This window comes from Myotis lucifugus, unplaced genomic scaffold, assembly GCF_000147115.1.
Source record: "Myotis lucifugus unplaced genomic scaffold, Myoluc2.0 scaffold_10, whole genome shotgun sequence".
Lineage (NCBI taxonomy): Eukaryota > Metazoa > Chordata > Mammalia > Chiroptera > Vespertilionidae > Myotis > Myotis lucifugus.
In genome coordinates, this window is record NW_005871058.1 from 861,196 (window position 1) to 875,663 (window position 14,468).

Below are 14,468 nucleotides of genomic sequence, written 5' to 3' on the forward strand. Positions count from 1 at the left end.
AAATTCCCTGAGTCACTTACGAAATCAGTTCATTCTGCTCTTTATGCCACTCAGTTCTGCCATAATACCCTCCTCTAAATGATCATTCTAAAATCCTCTTGTTTCTTGGTGAGTTTTCCCATATCTTATTCTGTTGGATTATTATTTGATATCTGGGAAATCAAATTCTTGTAACCTGTGTTAAATATTTTTCTATTTCTTACAAGTGAAGTGGTTTTTATCCACAAAATCCCAGACTCTTTTCATATATAATGTGTATTGGTTCAGAAAAGAGAGTTGTTTCTATACACACATGGGTCTGGCTCCAGTTCTGCTCCGACTGCTGACCCTGACCTTGAGCAAGTCCTTGAGCTCTGTGATAAAGTAAGGGCGCTGGATATTCACTTTGCTTCTCCATATTTACAGGATTGTAAAATATTTCTCCCCCTCCAAATTTCTTTAAGTCTTGAGCCTTTTGATGGTTGGCTTCAATTTTGGGTGCATTCTGGAGGAATATAGGTAAATTATTTTATCCCTCAAAGTAATCTGAAATTGCTTTAATCCCTTAATATTACTTTCTCAAAAGATATAGAACACTCTATGATTTTGAAGAAAGGGTCGGAGATATATTTAATTAAGCTAAGACTCATGGCCATGGTGGTATTTATCTTAAACTATTTCACCAGGCTGCAGAGGCAGATATCATGTTGAGCTACATGAAACAGTCACTCTTTTAGGTAAAAAATGGTTTAATAATGGCAACTTCCTATAGTGTATCCTACCATGGTCCTGCTTAGCACTACACATGATTAGAAAAGATTCTAAGCTTTCAGTCGTCATAGAGAGGTGCCCTTTAGTCCATTTCTCAGGGAATGAATTTTCTAGGAAGATTATTATTGTGGGTATAAGATACCAGACTCAGGAGACTATCAGTTTTGGTTGAAATGTGATGTCTCCAGGTAGCATGCACATCAGAGTCACAGCGTTGCCTTTGTAAATGCTTCCCGCCCTACAGAAGGGGCGAACAGATGGGGAAGTGTCCTTGCCTTCACCTGGCCCCGGACACCCCTCCTGGTTCCTCTCGCCTTGCTTTGAGAGGGTAAATACGCGCACCCACTTGTTGTTAGGAACTGACAGGGCAAAAGGGTTTCCTGCACACTCATCAGACCCTGGCCCTCTCCGGAGTCAGCTTTCCTAAGTGGGGGATGTGTCCAAACACGTGTGTCCCTGTCCTCCAGGCCCTTTCCTGTTCCTTTGTTAGTTCAAATCTTCCCGTGCAGCAAACTTTGTTTGTATGTGTGTGTAATTTTGTTTTTCCTCTTTGAGGAGACTAGTCAGCAGGTCCTGCTTTAGGCAAAACTGTGAAGTTGGCAAAGTTTCTCTTTAGCTTCCCCTTCCTTTTCCCCCTTAGCATCCTCCCTCGCCCCTTCCTTCCCTCAAGCGACATTCACTGGGTGCTCAGCACCTTTCTGGTTCGGGTGTTATTCCATGAAAACATCCCAATTCTTCATTAGGATTCAATATTAATTAATTAAGTAACCTATACTTGTTATTAATCATTTGGTATTTACTTCATGATCTTTGGTATTTACATGATTGTCATGAATGTTTATCCACCCAACTGCTCAAGAATCATCTTTGATTATTTTCCTTTCCTTACCATTGGCATCAACAATGCCTATCGATTCTAACTTCCATAGGTGGAGTCCTGTTATGAATCTGACCCCTTCTCGTCATCCCCACCACTATCACCTTGGTTCAGGCCACCCTCACTTCTTGTTTACATGACTCAAATAACTTCCTACTCGACCTCTCTCTTTCCTTCCTTGCTCCTCCACCCAAATCCATTTTTCAAGCAGCAGCCACACTTGACTTTTAAACACGGAAGTTAAGACCAAGTGTTCCCAGCTTAAAAAACTCTTGAATGACTTGCTATTACACCTTTAACCAAGCACCACCCATTGCTGTGGCTTTGGTCCTTCTTGATCCGGGCTGCAGTCTTCTCTCTGGCTTTGTCTGGAAGCGCTCTCTAATGCCCTCTGCCACACCCACCTTGCCTTTATTTTGATTTCTGACACCTCAGTTAGTACCCATCTTTGGCACATTCACTACTCTCCCTCTGCCTGGAATGCTCTTGCCTATGATTTTTGCATGGTTGATGTTTTCTTGTCATCAGGTCTCATTTCAATGTCACCTCACAGAGAAACCACCCCAGATCACCCAAGTGACAGTGGTCGTCTAGCCACTCTGTCACATGACTGCATGTTAGTCCTCCACATAGAACTTATTCCATGTGAGAGTATCTTGTTTGTCACTATCTCTCTTTCCCCCACTGGACTGTAAGCTCCATGAGACCAATGTTTGATGGGCATTTCCCAGGATCGAGAACATGGTGTCTGATACAGAGTAGACAATACCTTCTTGTTGAATGCGTTTATAAGTTTTATGTGTCTGATACATATATATTATTTAATCCTCTCAAAATTCCTGTGGGAAAGGTACCATTGTTACATTTGTTTTACAAATCAGAAAACAGAGGTAAATAGAGATCTCTCTGGCTGGCTAATAACTTGTGGGGTCCATTGCAAAATGAATATGCAGAGTTTGTTGTTAAAAAATATTAAAACTGTCAAGACAGATTCAGCAGGGCTGAATAAAGGGGCTTTGGAGAGTAAGGAAAGGCATAGTAAATAGGACAGTCAGGGTAATCCTCACTGAAAAGATGAAATGTGAAAAAGACTTAAAGGAGATGAGGGAATTTTCTAAGTGGGTAGCTAAGAGTATCCCAGGTGGAGGGAGCAGAAAGAGCAAAGGCCCTTTGTTGGAAGTGATAATGGGAGATAGAAGATCAAGGGTGAGAATTCTGGGACACAGTGGAGGGTTTTAAGTCAAGACATAATCTGGATTTTTATTAGGAAACCATCATCCCAGCTGCTGTGTTGAGAATAGATCTTGATTTTATTAGGAAACCATCAACCCAGCTGCTGTCTTAAGAACAGACTTTGGAGGAGCAGGTGAGAAGACTTCCCAACGGCCTATTGCAACCAACCAGGTGAGAGGAGATGATGGCTTGAACCATGGTGGGAGCAGTGAGGTAGTGAGAAGGGGTCAGATTCTTGATATATTTCACAAGGAAGGCCAATAAAATTTGTGGATAGTTTGGATGAGCGGGGAGGTTCAGTAAGGAAGAGAAGAGTCAAGGATGACTCCAGTGTTTTTGGCCCTGCTACACCCAGTGCGAGGGTGGACTTCTGTGGAAGACCAGGACTCCACCACCTGCTCAGAACTGGGACCAGCGGGCGCCAGGGCTGTGAGGACCTGCAGCATCTGCCTTTACCAGTGACCCCGTGTGGCCGTAAGGGGCAATGACAGCCTGAGTGTGAGAACCACATGGACGCCCTTTTACCCTTTTTGGATTATACAATTCTCCAGGGGTTTGTGAACAATCAAGAAAGGAGTTGGGACAGAATTCTAGAAAGAGAGGCTAGATTTCATGACAGGTAAGATTCATGGGGCCTTGGGAGGTGATTTGAGAAAATAAACAGTTGCCTCTGGTGTGTGGAACAGTTCCTGGGGCTTATGTTTTAGCAGAGTGTTGGACTCTGTACTGGGGTCCCCACCTGCCACCTTTCAAGAGAGGATTTTCAGTCACCATTGATGGAAAATGCAGCTTTGGGCCTTTGATCTTCTCGGCGTGTGTGCGTGTATCTCTAGTTGCTAATATATGACACCTCTAGGGTCCAAAAAATCCATTTCCTCCAGGGTGAGCTTGCAGATCTGTTTTGGGTAGTAAAATAATTTGTTTTGTTCCCATGGTCCATGCCAATTAAGTTAGGAAGAGAGGTGGCTGTGGAGGGAAAGACAGAGAGAGAAGGGGCACCAGGTAGCATCAAGGGTTATGGCCTCCTTGAGGCGAGGGCAGAGAGAGCAACACGGTCTGGCACAACACTATGGCAATAATGACAGTGTTTTTATGTCTTATTCATCGTTATGCACTACTGTCAGCATTTACATAAATTACCTCCCAAATTTTCAACAATCCTATGAGGTAGGTACTATTATTATTTCTCATGTCTCTAAGGCAGCGGTTCTCAACCTGTGGGTTGCGATCCCTTTGGAGGTTGAGCGACCCTTTCACAGGGGTCGCCTAAGACCATCCTGCATATCAGATATTTACATTACGTTCAAAACAGTAGCAACATTACAGTTATGAAGTAGCAACGAAAATAATTTTATGGTTGGGTCACAACATGAGGAACTGTATTTAAAGGGCCAGAAGGTTGAGAACCACTGCTCTAAGGGGAAATGGAGGCATAAAGAGATAATGGGCCCAAGGGCAAGTGGCAGAGTTTGGATTCAAATCCAGACAGTTTGGCCGCAGATTCTGAACTCTTAATCTCTCTCTTTTTTTCTTTCTACTTCTTTGCCATCAACAGATTTGAGAGGGGAGGAGAGTAGAGTTCGTTGATAACCAATGATAATGGTGTATCTCAGACAATTTAAGTAGCAAGTAAAGGAAAACCCAAGTCAAACTGGCTTAAACCAAAAGGGGACATGCAGAGCAATGTGCTAAGCATTGTGGGTAGACAGAGGTCAGAGATGAGCCTGGACCTGCTCAGAGCCCACATTCTGATGGGGAAGACCAGGCATTTTCAGTTAAGCTAGGAATTTTGACAGATGTTTTAGCAGACAATTGTGTTCACATCACATAATCTAGTCAGCCCCAACTCTAGCTATGTATACACCCAAGCATCTTTTTGTTGTTTTAAAACTATGCTCCTTGTTCTCTGTGAATATGGAGGTTTGCTTTTCTTACTGCTTTCTGTAGAGTTCAGCAGGATTAGGAATCAGATGCATCCTTTTCCTTTGCTAAAACTGGAGACAAATGTGCCGTTTCAGTCTGCCCTTTGCTCTCTATTCTCTATAGTATCTCAATGTAAAGTTCATGCATTTTCTGCTATCACCAGCTTCCCTCTCTGGCTCGACTAGGGCTGAGGATGGGACCCTTAGAGCTGACTGGCAGGAACCCAGTACTGATGTGTCTGATTTGCAAAGTGATATTTATGCCCTATTCATTCCCGACAATGGCTCACACAGTTCCCCGGGACAATAATAGAGCTGACACATCACTATGAAGTGGTCCCGACTTCATGAAGCCCTTGGTAGGTCAGGACCAACAATAAATCAGCTGCTTCCTGCCTATTCAGTTATTCGGTTCTCTCATTTTTTTCTCAGCACCTATTCACTGATGACCTACTATGTGCCAAATGCTGTTCTAGGCCCATTCCCTTCTTTCTAGCTCAGGGGTCAGCAAACTTTATCTGGAAAGGGCAAGAGAGTAAATATTTTAGGCCTTGTAGGTCATATGGCCTCTTTGGCAACTACTCAACCCTGCCACTGCAATGTAAAAGCAACTATAGACAATATATAAACGAATGAGTGGGGTTGTGTTTCAATAAAACTTTATTTACAAAAATAAAAATGGCTGGATTTTCCCTGTGGGTCATCATTTGTTGACCCTCTCACTCTAGCCTATTTCTAACCAGAGTCCCTCTCCATCCCTTATAATATTTCATCTCCCCTTTTCATCTCTGCAGAGCAAACAAACTCATTAGTTAGTCATTTGGTCAAGTCAATTGAGTTCTGGTGCCAAAGGTTCTGTAATAATAATGATAACAATAATGTGATCAACAACAACAATAATGATAACTGACAATTATATAGCACTTATCATGTGCCAGTCACTGCTCGTACTCATTTTCCAAAAACTAACTCACTTTCTCATATGTGTGCATATATGAACACAATTACTTTTGGATATTGTTTTTCAATATCACATATATTTTGTTAAAATAAATAATACCTAATATTTGTTGAGCTCTTATAAGATACCGGATGTCAGGCTACGCATCATTTGTGTATTATCTCACGTGTCCGTCCAAAAGCCCTTTAAAGAAAGTATGCTTTTTACATCCATTTTATGGCTGAGAAAGTTGGGCTCCAAGTAGTTCAAGACTTTGTTGCAGCTAACAAGTGTGGACGTGGGACTCATTCGTGCCTCCAAATTTTGTGCTCTAACCATTCTGCCATGATAAGTCGCTCAGGCTAGAGGAGAATGAATAAATTAATACATTCCAGACAGTAATGTGGGTTTTAGTATGATTGTATTTTATTTTTAAATTAAAAACATTTTCTTCAATGATGCAAACTTCTCAGAAGGCAGGACACAAGATGGCTGTGTCTCCGGTGCTTTGGCATGTTGATGACTGTCACTTACAAACACAGTGCCCAAGAGACCTCATTAAATCAGCAGGACAATGGGACGCGTTAAAACCTGAGCGCAGCTGCTCTGCGAAGGAATCTCGCCTGTGGGACGGAGCCAGGCCTTTATCTGGCCGAGCAGGGGTGGCGCTGAGCACAGGGCACAGGCTGCTGCTCCAGCCTCCAGTGGGGCCCTGCCGTAGACAGCTGACAGCCACCCTGCCTGCCTGGGAGGTGTGGTCTTACCCATAGATTAATCCTGAAAGCTGCCTCTTTTCGTGTCTTTTTGTTGCGTGGCTCAAAAGAGTCGCTCAGCTGGTGCTGTTGCGGTCAACAAAAGGAAGGTCTGTTTGAACAGGAGCAGGGCAGGCTGCCTGGGCAGGGGCAACATGGATGCTGAGTGTGAATTTGAGAGTTCAAATTCTCCTGGACTTCCCCAATTAGGTTGTGCTGGGTCATGCGCATGTTTTGAGGAAATCTCTGGCCTCCATGTAAACAAATTGTTTTGTGGATCCGATGCATTTGGTGTTTCTGGTAGAGCTTGCTTCTAGTGTTATGTGGAACGAGAGGAGTTTCTCTCTCTGCTCCATGACCGGAGCGGGATTTGAACAGGTGACATCTTGGTGCATGGGTTGATGCTCAACCACTGAGCCACACAGGCCTGGCTGGAATAATCTTTATTGCTTTCAGTATTGCTACAGAGAAATCAGAATGAAAGAGAAAAGAAAGCACATCTTCCTGTACCTGTTAAGATCTGGGATTGAAAATGACCGTAAGTTTTAGGATTGAAGTGGGATAGAAGATAGAAGTAAAACCTGTTGTTTTTTTTTCCTTTCTTTTCTATTTTTGGTGTGTGACCCATTATGCATTCTCCTTCCTTTTTTTTAAAAAAATATTTTTATTGATTTCAGAGAGAAAGGGAGAGAGAGAGAGACAGATAGAAACATCAATGATGAGAGAGAATCATTGATCGGCTGTCTCCTGCACGCCCCTCTCTGGGGATTGAGCCTGCAACCCAGACATGTGTCCTGACCAGGAATTGAACTGTGGCCCCCTGGTTCATAGGTCGACACTCAACCATTGAGCCATGCTGGCTGGGTCTCTTTCCTTTTATTAAGAGTATTATCATTTAACTCTGGATAGGGTAGCCAGATTTAGTAAATAAAAATGCAGGACACCCAGTTAAATTTATATTTAAACAACAAGTAAATGTTTAGTATGTCCCATGCAATATTTTGGACATGCTTACATTTAAAAAGCATGTTTTTGACCTGAAATTTAACTTGAACAGGGTGTCTTATATTTTACTAGAGGCCTGGTGCATGAATTTGTGCACGGGTGGGGTCCCTTGGCCTGGCCTGCGATCAGGGCCAATAGGGGCCGGCCGGCTAGAGGGAGGGACTGTGGGAGGTTGGCTGGCTGTGGGAGGTTGGCTGTGGGAGTGCACTGACCACGAGGGGGCAGTTCCTGTGTCGAGCGTCTGCTCTCTGGTGGTCAGTGCGCATCATACCTACCAGCCGGTTGTCTGGTCATCCAGTCGTAATGGTTGCTTAGGTTTTTATATATATAGATTTGGCAACCCTGCCTCTGGAGAGCCAGGACTTTCCTGTTCTGAGTCTATGTGCTTTGGGTGACAGGTTTTCCACTAGACTTGGAGCTGTAAGGGGTTACTAGGGGTTGAGTCCCAGAGGCCACCTTGAAGAGAACCCATGTCTAAGAGAAGCCAGTGTGGAGAGAGACAGAGGAGAGAACGGGCCATAATCATACTGTACCTTAACAAGAAGGTCTTTAACGGTTCCGCCCTTAGATTTTCAGTTCATTGAGCCAAGAATTAATTTTTTTACTTAAGCTGTTTTGACTCATATTCTCTATCTCCTGCAAATGAAACTCTTCTTTACAGATCCATCCCTCTTATTTTAGAATCTTCTTCCCCAGCCCCTCCTTGTGGTGAGTAGAGGGAATGGGAAGAAAGGACCCAATGTTGATGGTACACGCTGGGCACTTGCTGCACATTATATCATTTAACGTTCACAGCAGTCCTCCAAATAGGCCATCTTTCGGCTCTGAACACAAGGGAGCTGAGGCTCAGAGCTGTGACGTGTCTTGTCCCCAAGTAGCATAACTTCTCAGTGAATCAGCCGAGAAGCTAACCAAGGACTGTTGGACTCAAAACCTGTACTTTTCCTAGCACTCAACATTGACAAAGCGAGAAAGAGGCTTGGGGGGAAGTCATAAAGAGGGGGTATCCAAGGTGATGACTTAGAAGGGGAAAAGGACATTGAATGCACCAACGAAGACTTCTTCGGCCCATGTGGCTTCCCTTTGCACAGCCCATTTGTGTTTTCCTATCATGTAGTTCTTGCAGAAAGGACAGACAGAAGTGTCCAGGACAAAAACAATGAGAGAATGTGGCACCCATCTGACGGGAGTAAGAAATCTTGAAAAATGCAAGAGGGTCTGGTTTCTTGTGTTAAGCAAATTGTTTATAACATCAACACCCAGAGATTGACCCTCATGCGATGGGTTATTTTTAATGTGGAGCTGTACAGAAGCAGGTGTTATGAGGTAGAAGTCTGGAGGAGGGCCAATCGTCTGGTGCATGTTATTCACTTCTCCTTACATTCATGCTATTTTCCATGTGACTTTGTGGTGACCATCACTGCTTCATGCTAACTCTGGCCTGACTTGCTTTGGCCAATGGGATGTTAGTAGATGCAATGCAAGCACAGGCCTGAAATTGCCTTGGGCACTGGGACTTCATCTCCTGGTCCTCTGCCATTGCCATGGCTAGTCTGCAGGAGGATGAGAGACAAATGGAGCAGAGCTGAGTCTTCCCAATAGCCTCAGTTGAAGCCAGTCTAGATCAGCTGTCCAGCAGTTGACTCCCAGATAGGTGAGTGAACACTGTAGTTATATAAGACTAGAGGCCCAGTGCACAAAATTTGTGCACTCAGGGGGTGGGGAGTCCCTCAGCCTGGCCTGCGCCCTCTCGCTGTCCAGGAGCCGTCACTCAGACATCCTTAGCACTGCCTCAGAGGTGGGAGAGGCTCCTGCCACCGCCACTGCGCTCGCCAGCCATGAGCCTGGCTCAGGGCTTCTGGCTGAGTGGTGCTCCCCCTGTGGGAGCACACTGACCACCAGGGAGCAGCTCCTGCGTTGAGCATCTGCTTCTGGTGGTCAGTGTGCGTCATAGTGACTGGTCATTCCGCCATTCGGTCAATTTGCATATTAGCCTTTTATTATATAGGATGCTACCACTGGGGGAAGTGAGAAGTGTGCATGGGACCTCCTTGTACAGCCCCTCCCAACTTCCTGTGAATCTACAATTATTTCAAAATAAAAAGTAAAACAAAGCAAAACAAAAATTAAGAAACAACTTAATAAGAATTGTAAGAGACAGACACAGGTTAAAAATGGTTAAAGAGGACAATTTAGGTGATACCAACAAACTTTATTTAACTCTGCATGAAGCAGCCAGTCTCCGCTCCTCGGAGTCCAGAGAACTGCTAAATGGGGCAGCAGGCAAGAAGCTTTTATAGGAAAAAAAAAAGAAAGAAAAAGAAAAGAAACCAGGAAGAGGAAAATAGAAAATGAATAAGGAACAAGGAAATAAAACAGGTAATCCAGAGTTGGCTTGGCTTTGGGGATCGTCTGACTGGTTATACAGTACTTCATATATATGGTCCAGCCAGCGTAACACTGATAGGCATCTGAAAGCTATATACGTTTGGGTTTGCTGATGTGGTACCCTGGCAAGAGCACCTTCATCCTGGGCCTAGAAGTTTATTTCAACACACGTGCACACGATGTGGTAGAGGAGGGGCTACTCTGAGACGTTACACCTCCTATGGGAGTTTGGAAGCGAGTAAAATGCAGAGTGACACTTGATGAATATCATAGGCATTTCAGAACTGGAAGTGCTTTTGAAGTTCACCAAGAGTTTGAAAAGCATCAACATTTTACAGGTAAGGAAAAGGAGTCTGAAGAAGTGAGGTAACTTGCTAAGGGTATAGGACCCTGATGTGCCACTTGTTTGAGTCACCAGATTTTCCAGGTGTTGTGGCAGTGACATGCAGATTCTTTTTCCTGGGCTCTAAGATCCCCAGAAGTTAGGAGGTTACTGGTCTAAACCAGTCCTCTCCACTGCTCACCCCAACAGGCGTGTTCTTATCATGCTCGCCACGAGGTGGCAGCAGAACATAAGCCATCTAGTCAGAGTCACTGCTGAGGGGCGGTGGTTGGCGATTAAGGAGTCATCTACATGGTTTTGATTGTGTACCCCGTTCAGCTCTGCGGTATTGACATATGCACATTATAAAATACACCAACAAATAGAATTACAAGACGATATAAAGATAAGTTAAGTCACTTTGATGTCTTCCTTCTATTATTAGCTAATATCTGAAAGCAGTGTAGTGTATATATTTCCAGTGAGGTTCACAGTTAAGGATAGTGGGTATATGTCCATACTGCAAATGAGATTGATAATTTCACCTTCTTTGGGCTCACTTCCTGTCAAGTCTCACTAGATGGTCATTTTTTTGTTGTTGTTGCCTTCTAATGTGGTTGATTGGCTGCTCTGAGAAATCATGCCACTTCCTTGGTGTTTGGAAGCATTCGTTTGAACCATATTAAATTGCGAATTTTCTTATGTAAAAACAGGAAATATTGGCAATTTCATGTGGTTTGCCTCTAGGTGCATTCTTTGCATTATCTTCAGTCTGCTTTTGCTTTGACAGAATTTTCTTAACCGTTTGTCCATGTTGGAAGAATTGATTACCTAATTTATAGAACACATACATCTACTAACAAGGCCCCCCGCTGCCACCATGCGTTCAAGGCAGAAAGGGCTGCGGTCCCTCCAGGCTGTGGAGCTCTTGCTCCTCCTTCGAGGTTCCTCATGCATCTTATGTGACCACAGACCTTCTGACACAGGTGGGGCCCTGGTGTCAATCCAGATTAGTAAAACCTCCTTCTTTCTCATACTCTCAGATGAAAAAAAAAAAGAAGTCGTTCGAACATGATCTTTTTGAGATGGCAAAGGATTATGTTGTAGTCCAACTTGCTCATTTTACAAATGAGGAAATAGCCAAGACAAGTCTATTTACATTCCTTCTTTGGAGGAATGTGAAAATATAGTTTCATACAACATTCAATCCCATTAACCATGTGATGCCAACCGAATCTGCTCCATTTTATGACGGAGCAGGAGAGAAAGATTGAAAAGAATCCCAGTCTTGGGCCTGACCAGTGTTCTAAGTGGTTAGAGCATCTACCCACACTGAAGGGTTGCAGGTTTGCGGGTTTGATGCCTGGTCAAGGGCATGTACCTGGGTTGCAGGTTGGGTCCCTGTCCCTGGCTGGTGCACATGTGGGAGGCTGCTGGACCTATGCAGTCATGGTGCTGGGCAGGTTGTTGTGCATCCTGGCCCTCCAGCAGGCTGCGGTAGGTGCCTCAGCTGCGTCTTGATTTCCATGAGCTGCTGGGGTCTGCTACTCAGTGAACCTCACTCAGCTGGGCATCAATACTGCTAATTGGTGCTTGGATCTGTGCCGATCCAAAGTGAGCCTCCATTTCCACCAAAGTGCCAAGAAACTGAATTTTTATTGTAATGACCTCTTCTACATGGGAAAAAGGAGGAAAACTAGATTCTCAGGGAGACCAGAATTTGGGATCCCGCAAATCCGTAGAGGCTGAGTATGTAATGGTAAACTAAAAATAAAGCTGCCAATCCCCATAAATAAGGAACAGCAATGAAAATGGTCTGCCTTGAACCTTGGTACTAGATAAAAAGAGAAAAACAATCAATGATTGTTTTAATAGTAAATTAGACATAGTAAAAGAGAGAATGAATTGAAAGTAGATTTGAAGAAAATATTCAGAATGAAATATGAAGAAACAAAGAGATGAAAAATATTTAAGGAAGGTTAGGAGACACAAGGATAGAGTGAGATGGTTTAATATTTGGAATTTCAGAAGGAGAGAAGTGATATATGAGGTAGAGGGAATATCTGAAGAATTAATGGCTAAGTATTTTTCAGGACCAATGGAAAGCACCAATCCTCATGTTTAGGAATCTAATCTACTTCAATCAAGTAAATAATTATTTAAAAAACACACAAAAACCCCACACACAACATATTTTGAAACTTCACAGTCAAAATTTAGAATCTTTGAAGAAAGATATTATTTCAAAAGGAGCCTGAGAAAAATAAAGTATTTACTAAAGAATGGAAATTGAATGGAATTGACTTCTGAACATCAACAATAAAATCCAGAATAAAGTAGATTTTGTGATTGTACAGAAAAAATAACTGTCAACCTAAAATTTCTCAGCAAAAAATCTAATAAGGTGAAATAAAGGCATTATAAGGAAGACTAAAACCTCAGTCAGTTTGCTACCAAACTGAAGAATGTACTTGAAGAATAATAAAAGTGTTTCCAGATAGAATGTTCTTAGATGCAAGAAGAAATGATTAGTGAAAAAGTCGTAAACATACAGATAAATCTAAAACAAGCATCAATTCTATAAAACACTTATGGTGATAAGCCAAGACAGAATTCAATACACGGAACAACAACAGCATGCAAATTGGCAAGTAGCTGATTGGATTAAAGTATTTAAAGGCCTTTGTATTGCATAGGAAGAGATAAATATATGATTAACTTTAGATTTTAATAACTTAAATATGCATGCTGTAATTTATATGGGAATTTAGAATAATAGAAATGTGATTATAAATTTCAAATCAATAGAAAGTACAGATTGAAGAGGGTGCAGGCCTGGCTGAAGGACCCCTCTCCTCCTGGTGCACGAATTTTGTGCACTGGGCCTCTAGTGTTTAATAAAATATGAAGTGAAAATTAAGTCTCAGAAAACAACAATTAGCATATAATCTTTTGTTAAAATCAAGGAAAACGAGCCCCACTGGTGTGGCTCAGTGTTTGAGCACCAGCCCATGAACCAAGAGGTCATTGGTTTGATTCCTAATCAGTACACGTGCCTGGATTTTGGGCTCAATCCCCAGTATGGGCATGCAGGAGGCAGCTGATCAATGATGTTTCTCTCTCATTTATATTTCTATCTCTCTATCCCTATCCCTTCCTCTCTCTAAAATCAATAAAAATATATTTTTGAAAAATTAACTTTAATATATAAGTACACAAATATACTATAAGATATGTATTTAAAAAAATAAAGGTATAATGAAGACAAGATTCAGTATAATGACCATTTCAGATGGGGAAAGTCATAGGAACAGAATTGGGGGAGCACATAGGTAGATGTAACTTGTCAATAGTCTTTATTGTATAAAATGGTTTGGATGGTAGGTAGATAGCTGATTTTTCTTTTTAAAATAGAAAATAAACAAGAACCAAGGATAATATTAGTCCAAATCTATGCAGCTGAGTATCTACACTACACCTATACCAATACCTATTCCTATATTTATGCCTATACTGATACCTATGTGTCTGGAGATGGGATACCCAAGTTAGAATTTTGGCTCTGCACTTCATCTCTCTGTACCGTGGTCCCCTCCTTTGTCATATGGAGGTGATAATAATTTTGCTTATCTCATCACATCATAGTGACCATTAAATGAGCTGATACATTTAAAGTCCTTAAATCATTGTTTGACTTGTGTGAGAGGTCGATAAATGTTATTATTACTGCCTCTAAGAGAAAAAGCTTTGGGATGCTCTGTCCTTCTGTTTCATTCTGATTTACCCATACCCATTCTTGATTTCTTCTCTTCTGACATAATTAAGGAAGGATTCCTTCACCTCTTAAGGTCCATTTCTTCACACAAACTCTGAATCCCATCCTCATCTCTGTTACCTCCATGTTCTCATTCCATAAACTGTCCTGCTCCTGTCTGGTTTCTCCCATTTCTTTGTATCAATAACGTTTGGACCAGAAAAACAGAAACCACTTTAGGTATTGCAAGCACTGAGAGATATATTACAGGGAATTGGAGGTTCACAAAACTATTGGAAGGACTGGGGGGTGGGCCCTTAATACATTTCTGTTGTTTGAATTAAAGAATTAAATTCATTGAGTACTCACTATGTGCCCATGCATTGGGCACAACAGTTATATACTTCATTTAATTTGTACAAAAACCCTGCAAAAATAGGTACTATCCTAGCCTCATTTTGTTGAGGTTTAGAGAAATACAGGCTTGTCTATGACCACACTGTTAGTAAATGCTGGGCTAGCGCT